General features: G+C 41.8%; 1 pseudogene; it reads left to right on the top strand.

Annotated features, from left to right (window-relative positions):
• The first annotated feature begins 1,059 nt into the window (after positions 1-1,059).
• Positions 1,060-2,014, top strand: LOC111174755 (large ribosomal subunit protein eL31 pseudogene; annotated as a pseudogene).
• Positions 2,015-16,409: the final 14,395 nt, after the last annotated feature.

The following is a 16,409-nucleotide window of genomic DNA, read 5'->3' on the forward strand; positions in this document are numbered from 1 at the left end:
GAGCTCAGTTCCCCTCCCCTTGAGTGTGGGTTGCACTTAGTGACTCTGTTCCAAAGAATAGAGCATGAAAAGGGAACATATAGTGACTTCAGAGTAGAGGGACCTGGCAGAGCCCATCTACCCGTGTGATCCATGTTTACATCACCAGGGATCAGTCGTCATGGTGATGACATGGACCCCCTGATCTGGTGCGAAGAGAAGGGTCCTTCCCCTCTGGTATTCTTCCCGCAACCCCAGTAGAGTCATGAGAAAAAAACATCAGAGAAACCCAAACTGAGGGACAGTCTACAAAATACCTGACCTATACTCCTCAGAACTGTCATGGTCGTGAGAGACAAAAACTAAGAAATTGTCTCAGATCAGAGGAGGCCAAGGAGATATGGCAACCAAATGCAATGTGGGATACCAGACAGGATACTGGAACAGAAAAAGGACATGTGTGGAAAAACTAGTGAAATCCAAATAAAACCTGGAATTTAGTTTAGAGTAATGTACCAATGTTGGTTTCTGAGTTTTCACAAGTGTAATATGATAATGTAAGTGTTAACATTAGGGGAAACATCAGCCATATCTCTGCAACTCTTCGTAAATCTAGAATTATTCCAAAATAAAAAATTTTTTTTTAAAGAAAAGGATGCTTGTTTCAATACAAACACCACTTGTGCGTAGCAGAAATAAGGTTCCAGCTCTGGCAGGCTGTTCAAACTATCAGGGTCTGAACCAGTCTCCTCTCTTTCTTTTTTTTTAAAAAATTATTATTATTATTACTATTTTGGCTGCAGCATGCAGCATGTGGGATCTTAGTTCCCTACCAGGGATCGAGCCCATGCCCCCTGCAGTGGAAGCATGGAGTCTTAACCACTGGACCTCCACAGAAGTCCCAGTCTCCTCTTTTTCTGTTCTTGCTTCCCAGTTAAGGATCCAGTGTCCAGCCAGAGTGTGACCAAAAGGAAAAACTCAGATGAGGCAGGGCAGGCTGATCTCTAGGGCTTGCTCCCAGGGACACAACTAGTTTTCCTGTTAGGGTTGTTTTTTTTTTAAATATTTAAGAATTTATTTATTTATTTGGCTGTGCTGGGTCTTAGTTGCGGCATGCGGGATCTTTAGTTGCAGCATGAAGGATCTAGTTCCCTGACCAGGGATCAAACCTGGGCCCCCTGCATTGGGAGCTCAGAGTCTTAGCCACTGGACAGCCAGGGAAGTCCCAGGCTTGTTTTTTTTAGTTTCTGCAGAACTGAAAGGCCTCTGGTCACTCTTATTGATTAGTCCATTTCTCTGATATATTTCTAACTCAATTATTAGTGAGCAATAGGAGGTGGTGGTGAGGTCCACTCCTGTGTTGACTTCAAGCAGCAGGGGTTGGGGTACTCCTACTTCAGTGCTGGCTGACATCACAAATGAGCATGGAAAAGAAAACTGTGTTAAGATTATCAAGCAGTTCCAACCTGGTCTCAGCAAAATGGCTCCCACAAAGAAGGGTGGAGAGGATAAGAAGGGTTGTTCTGCCATTAACAAGGTGGTGACCAGAGAATACACCATCAATGTTCACAGGTACATCATGGGGTGGGCTTCAAGAAGAGTGCCCCTCAGGCACTCCAAGAGATTAGGAAATTGCCTCGAAAGAGGTGGGAAATCCAGGTGTGCACATTGACACCAGGCTCAGCAAAGCTGTCTGGACCAAAGGAATAAGAAATGTTCCATACGGTGTCTGTGTTTGGTTGTCCAGAAAATGTAATGAGGATGAAGATGCACCAAACAAGCTCTATACGGTGGTTACCTGTGTACCTGCCACCACTTTCAAAAACCTACAGACAACGTGGATGAGAACCAATTGCTGCTTGTCAAAATCATAAAACTGGGAAAAAAAGAGAGAGAGATCACCAAGTACCCAGAGGACAATATAACCCTGTTTGTTATCTTTAGCTGGACTACCTCTCCAATATTTCTTTAGATCATGAACCAGGGCTGTTTCCCTGGTTACAAAGGCCAACTCAGTAGGACAAAGGGCACAATGGTTGTGTTATTCCAGGAATTTGCAATGGCAAACGCCAAGCTTTCATGTGAATATGTGTATGCGTCCTGAGCATTCGGAAGAGGCTATTTGTAGACTTGCAGGTTACTACAGCTCTCAACCACTTTGTAAACTGCTGCCTTATCTTTTCCCCTTAATAAATCATGAACATCTATTCATGTTATTAAATGTTCTTCTACAAATCTTCCACAAATGCGATCTTCTCAAAACGACTAAATGAATTAAGAGGTGCACATCAAAGGAATACTCTGTGTGTTTGAAAGAATGAGGTAGTTCTCCATGTGCTAATATTGAACAATCATATGCAAGAATTAAGTATAGGGCTTCCCTGGTGGCACAGTGGTTGAGAGTCCTCCTGCCGATGCAGGGGACATGGGTTCGTGCCGCGGTCCGGGAGGATCCCACGTGCCGCGGAGCGGCTGGGCCCGGGGCCCGTGAGCCGTGGCCGCTGAGCCTGCGCGTCCGGAGCCTGTGCCCCGCGGCGGGAGAGGCCGCAACAGTGAGAGGCCCGCGTACCGCAAAAAAAAAAAAAAAAAAAGAATTAAGTATAAAAAGCCAAGGACAGAGCAGTGTGGATAGTAAGCTACCATAAAAGAAAAAATGTATATGCATATATATTATTATATGTAATGTATGTATGGAAGACTGTCTCTGGAAGGATTGAAAGGGAAACTGATATCAGTTGCCTTCAAGAAGGAAACTCAGTGGCTAGAAGACATGGGTGGAAAAAGGTTAATTTTTTTTTTTTTACTGTATAGCCTTTTATATCTTTTTTAAAAATTTTGTAAGACACTCATGAATTATTTAAAGGACTAATTTTTTAAAATTACAACGTTATAGTTAGTGCCTGCCTAGTACATACATTAGGTTATTTCCAATTATCACTGTTATATATTAACACTTCATGCCACACACCTTAGTAGCTAAATCTTTGCCTATATTCTAATTTCCTTCCAATAAATTACTGTAAGTGAACTCGCTGAATCCAAAGGTGGGAACAGTTTTAGGCTTTTGGATATGTTTTGCTAAACTCTCCAGAAATGAATGAACTTACATATTTTATTTCGCTACACCCTCACACTAACAAGAAAAAGGTTCTGTTTCTTTTTACTTTGATAGGATAAAATATAATACAGATGTGTATATTTATTTATTCCATTATATTTTATACTATATATATATATACACACACACACACATATGTATAATTATATGGTTTGTTTTGCTTCGTAAGGAGCGCATGGACGGTAAGATTTAAGTGCTTTCATATATGAGTACATCTTCATAGTTTTTATCAATTATAGATTCTAGAGTCAGAATAATTTCCTCTCACAACTATGAAGACAGGGCTCCATTACCTTGCTGGTCTTAAGTCTGACACTGTCTGACTTGGACCCTTTGTAAGTTACCAGATTTCTTTCTTCCCCTCTGGAAGCTTTTAGAGTTTGGGCTTCCTATTAATTGGCTTTCACTAGATTAGGCTGCGTGACAACCTCAAAATCTTAGTAGCTGACAACACCAAATTTTTATTTCCTGCTCATGTTACTGGTCCGTGGCTGCAGTGTGGCTGCTGCAGCTCTTCTCCAGGTGGTGGATTGAGAATGGGCTCATGTGTCTTCTCGTTCAGGGATCGAGGCTAAAGGAGTGGCTCCCATAGGGGCTATGCCCTTGTTATGGCTGAGGGCCCAGGAACAAAACGCCTGGGGGAAACGCAGTGCCTCTAGAATCTTCTGCTCAGAAATGGTACAGGTCACGTGTGCTCACCATGTGATGCTTAAGGCAGATCTCTGAGCCAAGCAAATCACAGGAAAGGGGGTGGTGAATAAGCCTTCTCCTTGGAATTCTCAACTTTCTTCTAGGAAGTGTCCAGACATAAGTTCAGCTCCTTAAGTTTTGCAAAACTTTGACTCATCTAAAGCAATTTGTGGGTAATAGTCTTTACTAAGCATTGGAAGAAAATGAGAAGGCAGAGGTGGGGTATTTATAGCAGTGGCACAAAAAAGAAGTTCAAATTTGAATCTGGACATTCACGGGCATAAAACTCCTTTGACTCCCCTCCCGCAGGGGTCTTTTTTCTCCCACCTCACCCCATGCAGCAACTGTACATCTTGCTCTCCCCTCTGTCCTCCTATCTCTCCTCCTCACCCCCGCCCTCTCTTCGGTTCTTGGAATTTGGGGATTGATATTCTGGAACTTGAGCAGGAAGCAGGTGACCTGACAGAGGAAGATTAAATGTGTCTGTCTCAGTTATCTTTTGCTGCCTAACAAACCACCCCAAAACTTAGCGGCTGAAAACAGCCCTTTTATTATCTCTCCCAATTCTGTGGGTAAGCTGGAGCCCAGCAGGATGGTGATTTCCGCTGGTCTCAAGTGGGGTTCTGATGCTGCTGCAGTCAGATAGCTGTGGGGCTGGAACCTCCAAATGGCTCCACTCACATGTCTGGCTGGGAGGCTGGGCCCAGGTGGGCCTCTCTCTCTACCCCTGTAACACCAGGCCCTTTCTCTCTCCTGGTGATCTCTCCACAGAACGCCTCCAGCAGGGCAGCAGGCCTTCTACACGTTTCTCAGGCCTCCAAAATATGCAAGAGCAGAAGCTACCAGGCCTGCCTAAAGCCTAGGCCCAGAACAGGTAGGCTGTCACTTCTGCCACTTTCTGCTGGTTAAAGTGAGTCCCAGGGCCAGCCCAGGTTCAGGGTGGCAGGGAAAGCACAGAAGCATGGCTGGGGGCCACCTGTGGAGAAGAACACCACAACGCCTGAACACAGCAGCTAATAGGATTCATGCCCTTGTTAAGTGTACTTATAAAGTAGTAATAAAAGTTAATAGCATCTGGCATTCTTAAATATTAAAGTATTGATATTAAGCTGAATATTATTACTTTGTTTCTGTTTGTTGACTGAAGATTTTGATCCCTTTTATCCCTCATTTCCACCATCCTTCCCTTCCAAATAGATACAACACGATTTAGTTCCTCTGCTGGATACCTTCATACCTTTAATTGATTTTTTTAATCAATCAACTACACTCATTTCATAAGGTGAGAGATGTTTATTGCAACATCATCTCGCCTCTCTCTACCTAACTTCTGTCTGCTGTAATTTGTAACGTTGAGGTTGATAACATTTACCGTGTTCTGCAATCAGACTTGTTTTCCATGCCTCTCTGTAGACTGATTCTAAAAGTTCAAAAACAGTAGGCAGTCAGGGCAGGTCTTGGGGACCACTGCCAGAACTCGTACTTGGACTTTGAATGGGATGAGGAATCCTTCGAGTCCTCTTCTGCTGTGTCCTCAGCCCTGACTCTGCTGGCCACCTGCAGTCAATGTTTTCTAAATGAAAGAAAGGAGGGGAAGGAAAGATGGGGGGGAAAGGGGGGGATCTGTGGCAATTTTAATCCACCACACCTGCTGCGGAGAGGGTGGGAGTTCAAGGTGGGGCGATCTGACCAGGAGTACCATGGAGGACCATACCATACTGCTCACTGTACATCTGAATAGAATGGTATGACTACTTTTCCTTTTTCCCTAAGTGTTGCATGCAAAAAAAAAAAAAAAGTTTTACTTTCATTTGATTAATATGCTAAGTATGCATAGAATTCTGTATTAGAAATACCTTCCCCCATAATTTTATAGGCATTGTTTCATAGTATTCTAGCATCCAATCATGCTGACAAATTGATCAATTTGATTTTCACTTCTCTACAGATTACCTGTTTTTGCTTTTGTTTGTGAGTCTGTTTCCTCTGTTTTCTCAAAGTTTTTAGTGCTCCTCTCTTTACATTTAGTCTTCAGAATTTTTACAATGCTGAATCTAGGTGCAGACTTGTATCCTCCCCTCCTCCCCTCCTCCCTACCTCCCTCCCTCCCTCCCTTCCTTCCTTGTTCTTTCATGTCTTTCCATATGTGGGCAAAGCGTGTTGATTGACAGGTTTCCTTGAAGGCGAGCAGCTGAGGAACAGGCTGGAGTTCCTAAATGCCGACATGCGGGGCTTTGTTCCATTGCATTAGAGGGACCCCCTGTGCTTTGTGTCAGGGTTGGGTGGGAGTGATAAACGCTTGTTGCCAGGTGTTTCTGCGAGGCTTCAGGGAGGCAGGTGGGTGGGGCTGGCTGCCCCACGTGCAGACGGGAATGAATACCAGTCTCTCCCGTTCCCCATCTTACTGCCTCTTTGTACCTGGCATTTCCAAGCCACTTTGCCTAGGTTCTTCAAGGCGTATCCGCTTTCTCCAGAGCTGTATCCCTTCGTCCATACTCCACGTTGTAACTCTTTCCACATTTCATCATTTAGCCTCTCCTTATACGTTAGCCATCTTCTGTAGACCTGTTGAAATCTCTCATCTGCTGTGGCTTCCCCTCCAGTTCTCTTTGTTATTTCAGGTTTCTTTGAAGCTACTCAAGCAGAAAGCCTGAAGTCTATCAGTTTCTCTGCTTCGAAAGCACAGTGTCATATAAAAGATAAAAGGGGGAAAATATCCACTATTCAAGAAACCTTTTTCTTCCTCTCCCTGTGTTCCTTTCTTGATCCCTCAAATAGCATCTATGATCTTTTGAGAGAGTGGAGGACGAGCCTCCACCTTTTCTTCCACCTTAGCTCGCCCACTCTTTCTAAAGAGGAGTAATCGTCTGATGGGTGAGGTCAAGAAAAGGGTCTTGCAGCTGGACCCCTTCTCGTCTTTCTAGGGTCAGCCTGTCCTCAGCAGACCTGAATTCTCTCTCTTTAGCCTATTGTGTCAATGAGTCCAATGTTAGCGGAGAGCAGTGAAACAGCCCTGGGGTTTCCCTCCTGAGGCGTTTTCTCCATCTAGAAAAGAAAGTGATATCTTTACCCATTTCTGATGGCATTACCCTTCAATTTTATTAAACCTGTATTAAAATATTATTAAATATTTTTTATCCATTCAGAACTTAAGTGCAGAGTGCTTACAAGGAGTGTATTAGAATGATGGATGGATTTCTTGGTTTGGGGTGGGCTTGAGCCAAAAGAAGTGTGATAACTTACAAAAAACAGAACACAAGAGTTATGCAGAGTTATCTCCAAGTGGTTCTGGGTATATTTTATTATCCACAAAATGGAAATAAATATTTTCCGAATTCAGAAAAGGCAAAATGTCAAAACACAGTGTAACAAGGTAACTTGATGTGAGATTGAACCTCAGAATGTTTTGAACTCTTAGGGGAGAGAGACTGAAAAAGAATAGACAGAACTTGGTTTAGGCTAACAAGGGCTCTTGGTGCCTAGGTGTAATTTATGACTAAATAACTCAGACATTGAGAAATATGCTGACATCACATGTATTTGCCATTGGCTTTTGCTCTCTGTTTGGGGGGAAGAAGATTTCCCATAGAGGAAATTGATATTCCACTATTGACCATCTTTACATCAGATAAAGAAAGGCCCAAAGTGCTTTCATTATAGGGTGGAGCCGTAGAAGGGGTAAAGCAGGCCAGCAATGAAGCAAAGCAAAGTGGGCCTGGCATGGGCACTGCAGACTTATCTGCTAGGCTGCTGCCTCAGAGCAATTTCCTTCCTTTGTCCCCAGATTGTCCGTAATGTTTCATTAAAGATTGTAGCCTGGTATTGATGTACAGTGAAAAATTAGAGAACTTTCATATAGATGTGATGGAGCAGCTAAGGAAAGAACAGTCAAGGGATAATAGCCAAAGTAACTGTATTGGAGTAAAAACCTAACATCTGTAAAGAGAGACTCCAAAATCCAGTGTTTCAAACTACATTTAAGTTGACCTCTCTGTCACATAACAGTCCAAGGTGTCAGTTCCAGATTAGCGGACATCTCTGCTCCACACAGGCACTCAGGGACCCGTGTTGATGGGGGCTCTGCCATCCTTTACATGTAGCTTTCAAGGTCAGTCTAGTCATCACCAATTAAGCCAAAAGGAATGGTGAGGAGGAAAAGTCCAGTGCCAGGAATTTCCTCCTAAGTAAGGGAGATGGAACTTCCCCACATCACCCTTACTCTTGTTCTATTGGTTGGAGCTTCGTCAGCACACCTAGGAGGAAGGGAGGCTGGGCAGTGTGCTCTCTGGGCAGACATGTCCAGGCTGCATCTCTTTTCTGTGGAAAAGAGGGTACTTAGATCTTGATGGGCAACCAGCTTGCTCTGCTACTGTGGTCACAGCAGAGACCAGATGATGCCTGTGGAGTAATGAGCTCAGCAAGGGGGCTGTGATGCCAAAGGGGCAGGGTGGTTGCTTGAAGATTTGACTAGAGCAGAAGACGACAAGAGAAACCTATTCAGGGACTTGCCTGAGGCAGTAAGAGCTGGGAAACACTTTAAAGGGGGTTAATTTCATGCAACGAAGTTGGTAGGGATTCATCATCCTCATTGGAATGACAAATGATTTTTTTTCCCTTTGCTTTTATTGAGAGGCAATGTGAGAGAGTGGAAGGAACAAGGGGCTTGGGATCAGAGGCTGGGCTTAAACCTTAGCTCTACCTGCCACTTAGCAACTTCGAGGTTCGAAGTAGCTCATTTTCAGTTTTCTCATCTGCCAACTGATAAGACCCTCCTCCTTAGCTTGCAAGATTGTTGGGAGAGTCAAGTGAAACAGGATTTTAAAGTCCTTTGTAAACAATAAAATATCATGCAAATATAAAAGGGCTTATAATAGTAATAAACTTAGTTGGTTCATCCTGCTATGAAATAACATAATGCAAGAATCTAAGCATCAAAAACCTCAAAACCCATAGACCTTTGGCAAACTCTACTCCGCAAGTGAGTGTCCTGGGTTGAATTTAGTAGTTAGTAGTTTTCATGCTGCCTCAGACCCATTTTGGAATGAGGCAAGGTTTATATAAAAATATTAACCAAGGATCATAAATCTGAAGGAACTGAGACATAAGCCTTTTTGCTTCCCATTTTTTGCCATTTGGATATGTGGCCAGAAGGTACCCAATATCTAGCAGCATTGTCTTGGGCCTACCAGAGTCTTCCTTTCGCAGGTCTTGGGTAAGGAAGGAACTTTAGAAGTGATAACTTCACCGTTCATCTTCAGCTTCTAGTGGTCATCTCTAAGAAACAGAACCTCTCTGTATATTCAATTAAAAAAGGCAAAAGAAAGAAGGCTCCCAAATAAACCCCAAACCAAAATGCCAACCATAAAGAGTGAAAGAAAGAGATCAAACATTTTTCTTGAGGGGAGTTTTCCTCAAGGGAATCTAACATCTTGAACCTATCCCCTCAAGGACTCAAATCCTTATCAGAGGCAGCCATCTGTAAACTGTGAGAAAGGCCATTTGCGTCTGTCTCTAGACCTTTTGCACACAGTCAGGTTCGCACTCATAAGGCACCAGGGACCCATGGCATTTTGCTTTCCCATTTACCCTAATGAAACCCTGTTCCCAGGAAAGGAGCCGAAGCAGTCATTCTTCTTGGGATGTCACTGATTAGTAAAGCATATATTTTACTTCTTTTTTAATGTTTAACAAGGCAAAACTTTAAGCCGAAGGAACAGATCTCTACTTGTGAGATTTCAGGCATCCGTCAGCTGAGTGCTTATGTGTCCATTTCCCAAAAGTCTCAAAAAAACTTGTTATAAATTTGTATCTTTACCAATTTGTTAAATGAAAAATGATATCCTATATTTTTTGAAAATATTTATTTATTTTGGCTGTGCCGGGTCTTAGTCGCGGCACTCAGGATCTTCACTGCGGCATGCAGACTTCTTAGTTGTGGCATGCATGCAGGATCTAGTTCCCCGTCCAGGGATCGAACTTGGACCCCCTGCATTGGGAGTGTGGAGTCTTACCCGCTGGACCACCAGGGAAGTCCCGATATCGTATGTTTTTAATGTGTATTTCCTTTAATTATGAGCTTTTCATATATGTTATTGCCACTTGTGTGTCTTCCTTTGAATGTTGCTCATTCCTGTCCTTTGGTAGCTGGGTGGGAAGAGTACAGGGCAGGGAGCCAAAACACCAGGGAGTCAGCCCCAAACCACACACCTCAGACCTCGGTTTCTTCAGCTGTAAAATGTGGAAGACTGTCCAGGTGACCATGATGTTCTTGAAGAGCTCTAAAATGCACAACTTACCACACAATGACCAGTTTCTATAATTTTTGCTTAACAATAATCAATCTCATAGACAAACGTAAAACCAGAGCCAAAATCTTCTATTGCCTTTCCAGGTTTAATAAACAAATAGGGATGATTCACCTGTAGTCTGTATTTGCATCAACCAAGCCAATTTGCATCAGCCACTCAGGCCTACACCTCTTTTGGCTATTTTCAAGGTGAGCTTTTACCTGAGGCCTTTATTTGTTTGAGTTATGTTTATAGAAATTAGCTTAATAATTGCCTTTCTTAGGACTTCCCTGGTGGCGCAGTGGTTAGGAATCCGCCTGCCAATACAGGGGACACGGGTTCGATCCCTGGTCTGGGAAGATCCCACATGCCACGGAGCAACTAAGCCCGTGCGCCACAACTACTGAGCCTGTGCTCTAGAGCACACGAGCCACAACTACTGAGCCTGCATGCCACAACTACTGAAGCCCGTGTGCCTAGAGCCCGTGCTCTGCAACAAGAGGAGCCACCGCAATAAGCCCACGCAGCGCAACAAAGAGGAGTCCCCACTTGCTCCACAACTAGAGAAAGCCCGTGCTCAGCAAAGACCCAAAGCAGCCGAAAATTAAATAAATAAATAAATTCATTTTTTAATTGCTTTTTCTTAGACATTATCTACTACATTTTCCTTAACCGTGAGAATAAGGCTACACTAGATTGTATCTGTGTTGTTTAAATACTATATACAACCTTAACAGGCACAATGTGGTTCAGATCATGAATTGTTAAAATAAAACAAGTACCTGCCACTCACCTGATTCAATCCAGACACATTAATAGAAATAAGTGGTGGCTAAAATACCACAATTCTGGTTAAAAACATAATTACCTAAAATCCTACTTTTTTTTCTTTTCCATTGTGGTTTATTACAGGATATTGAATATAGTTCCCTGTGCTATATACAGTAGGACCTTGTTGTTTATCCATCCTATATATAATAGTTTGCATCTGCTAGTCAGTCCCAAACTCCCAATCCATCTCTCCCCTGCCTACCTCCTCCTTGGCAACCACAAGTCTGTTCTCTATGTTTCTGTTTCGTAGATATGTTCATTTGTGTCATATTTTAGATTCCACATATAAGCAATATCATATTTGTCTTTCTCTTCCTGACTTACTTCGCTCAGTATGATAATCTCTAGGTCCATTCCTGTAGCTGCAAATGACATTATTTCATTCTTTTTTACAGTTGAGTAATATTCCATTTTATATATATATATATATATATATATATATATATATATATGCCACACATCTTCTTTATTCATTCATCTGTCAATGGACATTTAGGTTGTTCCCATGTGGCTATTGTAAATAGTGCTGCTATGAACATAAGTGTGCATGTACCTTTCCAAATTATAGTTTTGTCCAGATATATGCCCAAGCGTAGGATTGCTGGATCATAAGGCAACTGTAGTTTTTTGAGGAACCTCCATGCTGTTTTCCATAGTGGCTGCACCAATTTACATTCCCACCAACAGTGTAGGAGGATTCCCTCTAAAATCCTACTTTGGAGACAGGCAAATAGAAGTTACTGCACCTACATTGAGATTTTCCTAGTGTAGATTCTACCTGGTAAAGAAGTAGAGATGAAATTCTAGATGCAAAGGTCCAAAAACTCTAGACTTTTTCCAATAAACCCACACATACGTAGGCACATACTATTCTCGACAGATTTTTTGCTTCCTGATTTTTGTTGTTTCTTTTGAAAGATTGCTGGAAACATATATTACACTTGCCTGTTTTCCACAGCCTAGTCCAGAATATAACAGCCAGAGTTAGGAATGACATTAAAAATAAGGAAGTTAAATGATAATTAAAGCTCTCCAGAGCTGTGCTGTCCAATAAAGTAGCCATAATGTGAGCCCTTGAGATGTGGCTGGTTCTAACTGAAAGGTACATAAGTGTAAAATATGCTCTGGATTTCAAATACGGTATGAAAAAAGAGAATGTAAAATATCTCATGAATAATTTTTTATCAATTGCATGTTAAAATAATATTTTGGATATATTGGGTTAAAAAAGTTTTAGCATGTACTCCTAATATACATATATACCAACTTTTAATAACACACATATAAACACCAAGCTAAATCATGTGCATTAGAAAATATTTATTTTAGTTATTATTGGTACAAAAATTTTGCTCTTATGAAAAATATCATTATTAGTGATAACAATATAATTAATAAGAGCAATATAACTGAATATGCCACAATTTTTTTTTTTTTTTTTTTTTGCAGTACGCGGGCCTCTCACTGTTGTGGCCTCTCCCGTTGCAGAGCACAGGCTCCGGACGCGCAGGCTCAGTGGCCATGGCTCACGGGCCTAGGCGCTCCACGGCATGTGGAATCTTCCCGGACTGGGGCACAAACCCGCGTCCCCTGCATCGGCAGGCGGACTCTCAACCATTGCGCCACCAGGGAAGCCCGTAATTTTTTTTTTTAATTTATTTTATTATTTATTTTTGGCTGCGTTGGGTCTTTGTTGCTGTGCATGGGCTTTCTCTAGTTGCGGTGAGCTGGGGGCTACTCTTCGTTGTGGTGCGTGGGCTTCTCGTTGCAGTGGTTTCACTTGTTGCAGAGCACTGGCTCTAGGAGCACGGGCTTCAGTAGTTGTGGCACATGGGCTCATTAGTTGTGGCTCGTGGGCTCTAGAGCACAGGCTCAGTAGTTGTGGCGCACGGGCTTAGTTGCTCTGCGGCCTGTGGGATCTTCCCGGACCAGGGCTCGAACCTGTGTCCCCTGCATCGGCAGGCAGACTCTCAAATACCATGCCACCAGGGAAGCGCACAATTGTAATTTTTGATTTAGCACTTTGCAATGAAACAGTCAGAGGTCTGGTTCTGTGTTCAGTTTTTTAAAGTTTACTTAAATTCTGTCAAAGCTAAAAAAATACTTCAAAACAATATGTATAAATATATTATTGGCTAAGTTTACTAAATCATAATACTTATTTTTCAACCCTATATAATAATTATATAAATGTTTTATTGAAATTTGGTTAAGAAAGTTTTCCATTTTCCCTGAGGTCAATCAGTTATTCTTAGAAATTAATTGGATATTGTCAAATTCTTATTTTTCACAAGTAAGTTAAAAAACCTATTGAAACTCTTCCTTTTTAAGATTTTTAAACATGTTAGAAAATTATGTTTCCAATTTTTCCATGTGTGTACATATGCAGGTTTTAATTTAAAGGTATAATATTGTTTGAGGTATTTAAAAAGCCATAAAATGACTGGGACCCACTTAAATGAGGTACCTAGAATAGACAAATTAATACAGAAGGTAGAATAGTGGTTACCAGAGGCTGGGGGAGAGGGGAATAGGGAGTTATTATTTAATGGGTACAGAGTTTCAGCTTGGGATGTTGAACAAGTTCTGGAAATAGAGAGTGGTGATGGTTGCACCACACTGTGAATGTACTTAATGCCACTGAATTGCACGCTTAAAAATGCTTAAATGGTAAATTTTATCTTTTACCACAATAAAAAACAAAAAAGGAACAAACTACTGATACGTGAACAACACAAACAAGAGACTTGTCATCTCAATGACATTATACATTATGTTGAGCAAAAGAATCCAGACACAGAAAGGAAAGTACATATTGCACGATTCCATTTACATAGGTTCAGAACAAGTCTATCTATCTAACCTATGGTAATAGAAATCCTAACAGTGGTTACTTGGAGTTAGGCTGGGGTGAGTAAGATTGATTGGAAAGAGGCACAAAGGAACTTTCCAGAGGGATGAAAATGCTCTATACCTTAATTGGGTTTACACGGGTGTCAACTTAAAAAAAACACACAACCAAAAAGTTGAGAGTTATGTTTTATTTGGGGACATTACTGAGGACTATATAGCCGGAGAATCAGCCTCTCAGATAGTTCTGAGGAACTGTTCCAAAGAGGTAAGGGAGGAGCCGGGCTATATAGGAGTTTTTGCTGGAAAAAACAAAAGGAATGTGTAGTAGTCCAACATCAAAAGATTACCGCTAATCACAAAAAACAGACATCTCAAGTTAATGATTTTAGTGTTTTTCTATGTATAGAAAGATGCAAGAGTCTGGGCTGTCAATTATTCCTTTGATATGCATCTCAACTACCTAGAGCCATGTTCAGTTTATCTCCATCCTGAAATCCCCTCAGGATTCTGACTGGGGGGGTTGGGGGTGCCTGCAGTGGCTGATGGCTTGATGGAGGGCATAATTCATTGTTTACCTGAATGGCAGGCAACAGTCTTTGTTTACTGAAATGACAGACAGCATTACTCGTCCACACAGGTGTATGCAATTGTCAAAACTCATGGAACTGCGCATCTAGTATTCATGATTTGCGTTCTATGAAACAATATGATGAAATAAAATAAAACCAAATTAAAATGTTTTAAACTGAAAATTTAAAAAATTTTTTAAATAGGGGCTTCCCTCGTGGCGCAGTGGTTGAGAGTCCGCCTGCCGATGAAGGGGACACGGGTTCGTGCCCCGGTCCGGGAAGATCTCACATGCCGCGGAGCAGCTGGGCCTGTGAGCCGTGGCCGCTGAGCCTGCGCGTCCGGAGCCTGTGCTCTGCAACGGGAGAGGCCACAACAGTGAGAGGCCCAAGCACCGCAAAAAAAAAAAAAAAAAAAAATTTAAAAAATAGAGTTGTGAGACATTACAAAATAAAATGGTACTGAAACAGGAGGGAAGGGGGCAGGGCACAACCTTTAAAAGAATGACATTGCCCAAGGACATGACATAAACTGATTAGAACCAAATAGGTCCAAGATGGCAGACAAGTCGACTTAAGCCTCAGGATACATTCATTGTAACACACCAGCATGATAAATGACACACCCACCGGCACCATGACAGTTCCAGGGCCGACCATAAACGTCAAAAAGTGGGCAGTGGCCCAATTCCTGAAAATCCCCACCCCTTCCGCAAAATAACTGGAATACTCCTCTTACTCATTAGCCTATGAAATTACCCACCTCTATAAAAACTGACATCCCCATACCCTGGAGCCGCTCTCTCCTTCTGAGATGGCCCACACTGTGTCCGTGGAGTGTGTTTCTCTCTAAATGAATCCACTTCCTACCTATCACTTTGTCCCTCACTGACTTCTTTCTGTGATGAGACATCAAGAACCTGAGCTTCATTAAGCCCTGAGACCATGTGTGTGATCTCAGTTAAAAGACCATGGGTTCATGTTCCAATCTGGGTTTTGGCCAGGCTCAAGTCCTGGCCTGTGGGTTCAAGCCCCAGTCTGAGATGAATGGTTTCAGTACAATAAAATACTGCTTCAAGAATTTAGGTTTTTTTAAGTAGCTAGAGCTCATCTCAGTGCTCAGGGGATGTCAACATGAAAAATCCACAGATCTCAAGAACTTAAAATATTTTCCATTGTGCTTTGTTTTTGTTTGTTTGCTTTAGGTATTGAGATGACTTAACATTCATCAGGAAAAAACTGAAGTAGTAGAGAATGTTAATCTCAACTCCAAAGTACAGTATTCCCCCATTATCCACGGTTTTGCTTTCTGAGGTTTGTCCCCAGAGGTCAACAGTGATCTGAAAATATGAAATGGAAAATCCCAGAAATAAACAATTCATAGGTTTTAAATTGTCGGCTATTCTGAGTAGTGGGACGAAATCTCGTGCCCACCTGCTCCATCCCATCCAGGACATGAATCATCCCTTTGTCCAGTCTATCCCTGCCTGTTAGTAGCCATCTTGGTTATCAGATTGGCTGTGTTGGTATCACAGTGCTTGAGTTCAAGTCACCCTTATTTTACTTAATAATGGCCTCAAAGCACAAGAGTAGTGATGCTGGCAATTTGGATATACCATAGAGAAGCTGTGGAGTGCTTTCTTTAAGTGAAAAGATGAAAGTTCTCCAAATAATAAGGAAAGAAAAAAAAAACTTATCCTGGTGTTTCTAAGATCTGCAGTAAGAACTAATCTTCTATCCGTGAAATTGTGAAAAAAGAAAAGGAAAAAGGAATTCGTGCTAGTTTTGCTGTCACACCTCAGACTTGCAAAAGTTATGGCCACAGTGCATGGTAAGTGCTTAGTTAAGAAGGAAAAGGCATTAAATTTGTACAATAAGATATTTTGAGAGAGAGACCACATTCACCTAACTTTTATTACAATGTATTATTATAATTGTTCTTTTATTATTACTTATTGTTGTTCCTCTCTTACTGTGCCTAATTTATAAATTAAACTTTATCATAGGTGTGTATGTATAGGCAAAAACATAGTCTATTTAGGGTTCGGTACTACCGCAGTTTCAGGCGTCCATTGGGGGTCTTGG

This window comes from Delphinapterus leucas, chromosome 13 (assembly GCF_059928025.1).
Source record: "Delphinapterus leucas isolate spDelLeu-1000000601 "Yukka" chromosome 13, BTC_Dleu_Yukka2, whole genome shotgun sequence".
Lineage (NCBI taxonomy): Eukaryota > Metazoa > Chordata > Mammalia > Artiodactyla > Monodontidae > Delphinapterus > Delphinapterus leucas.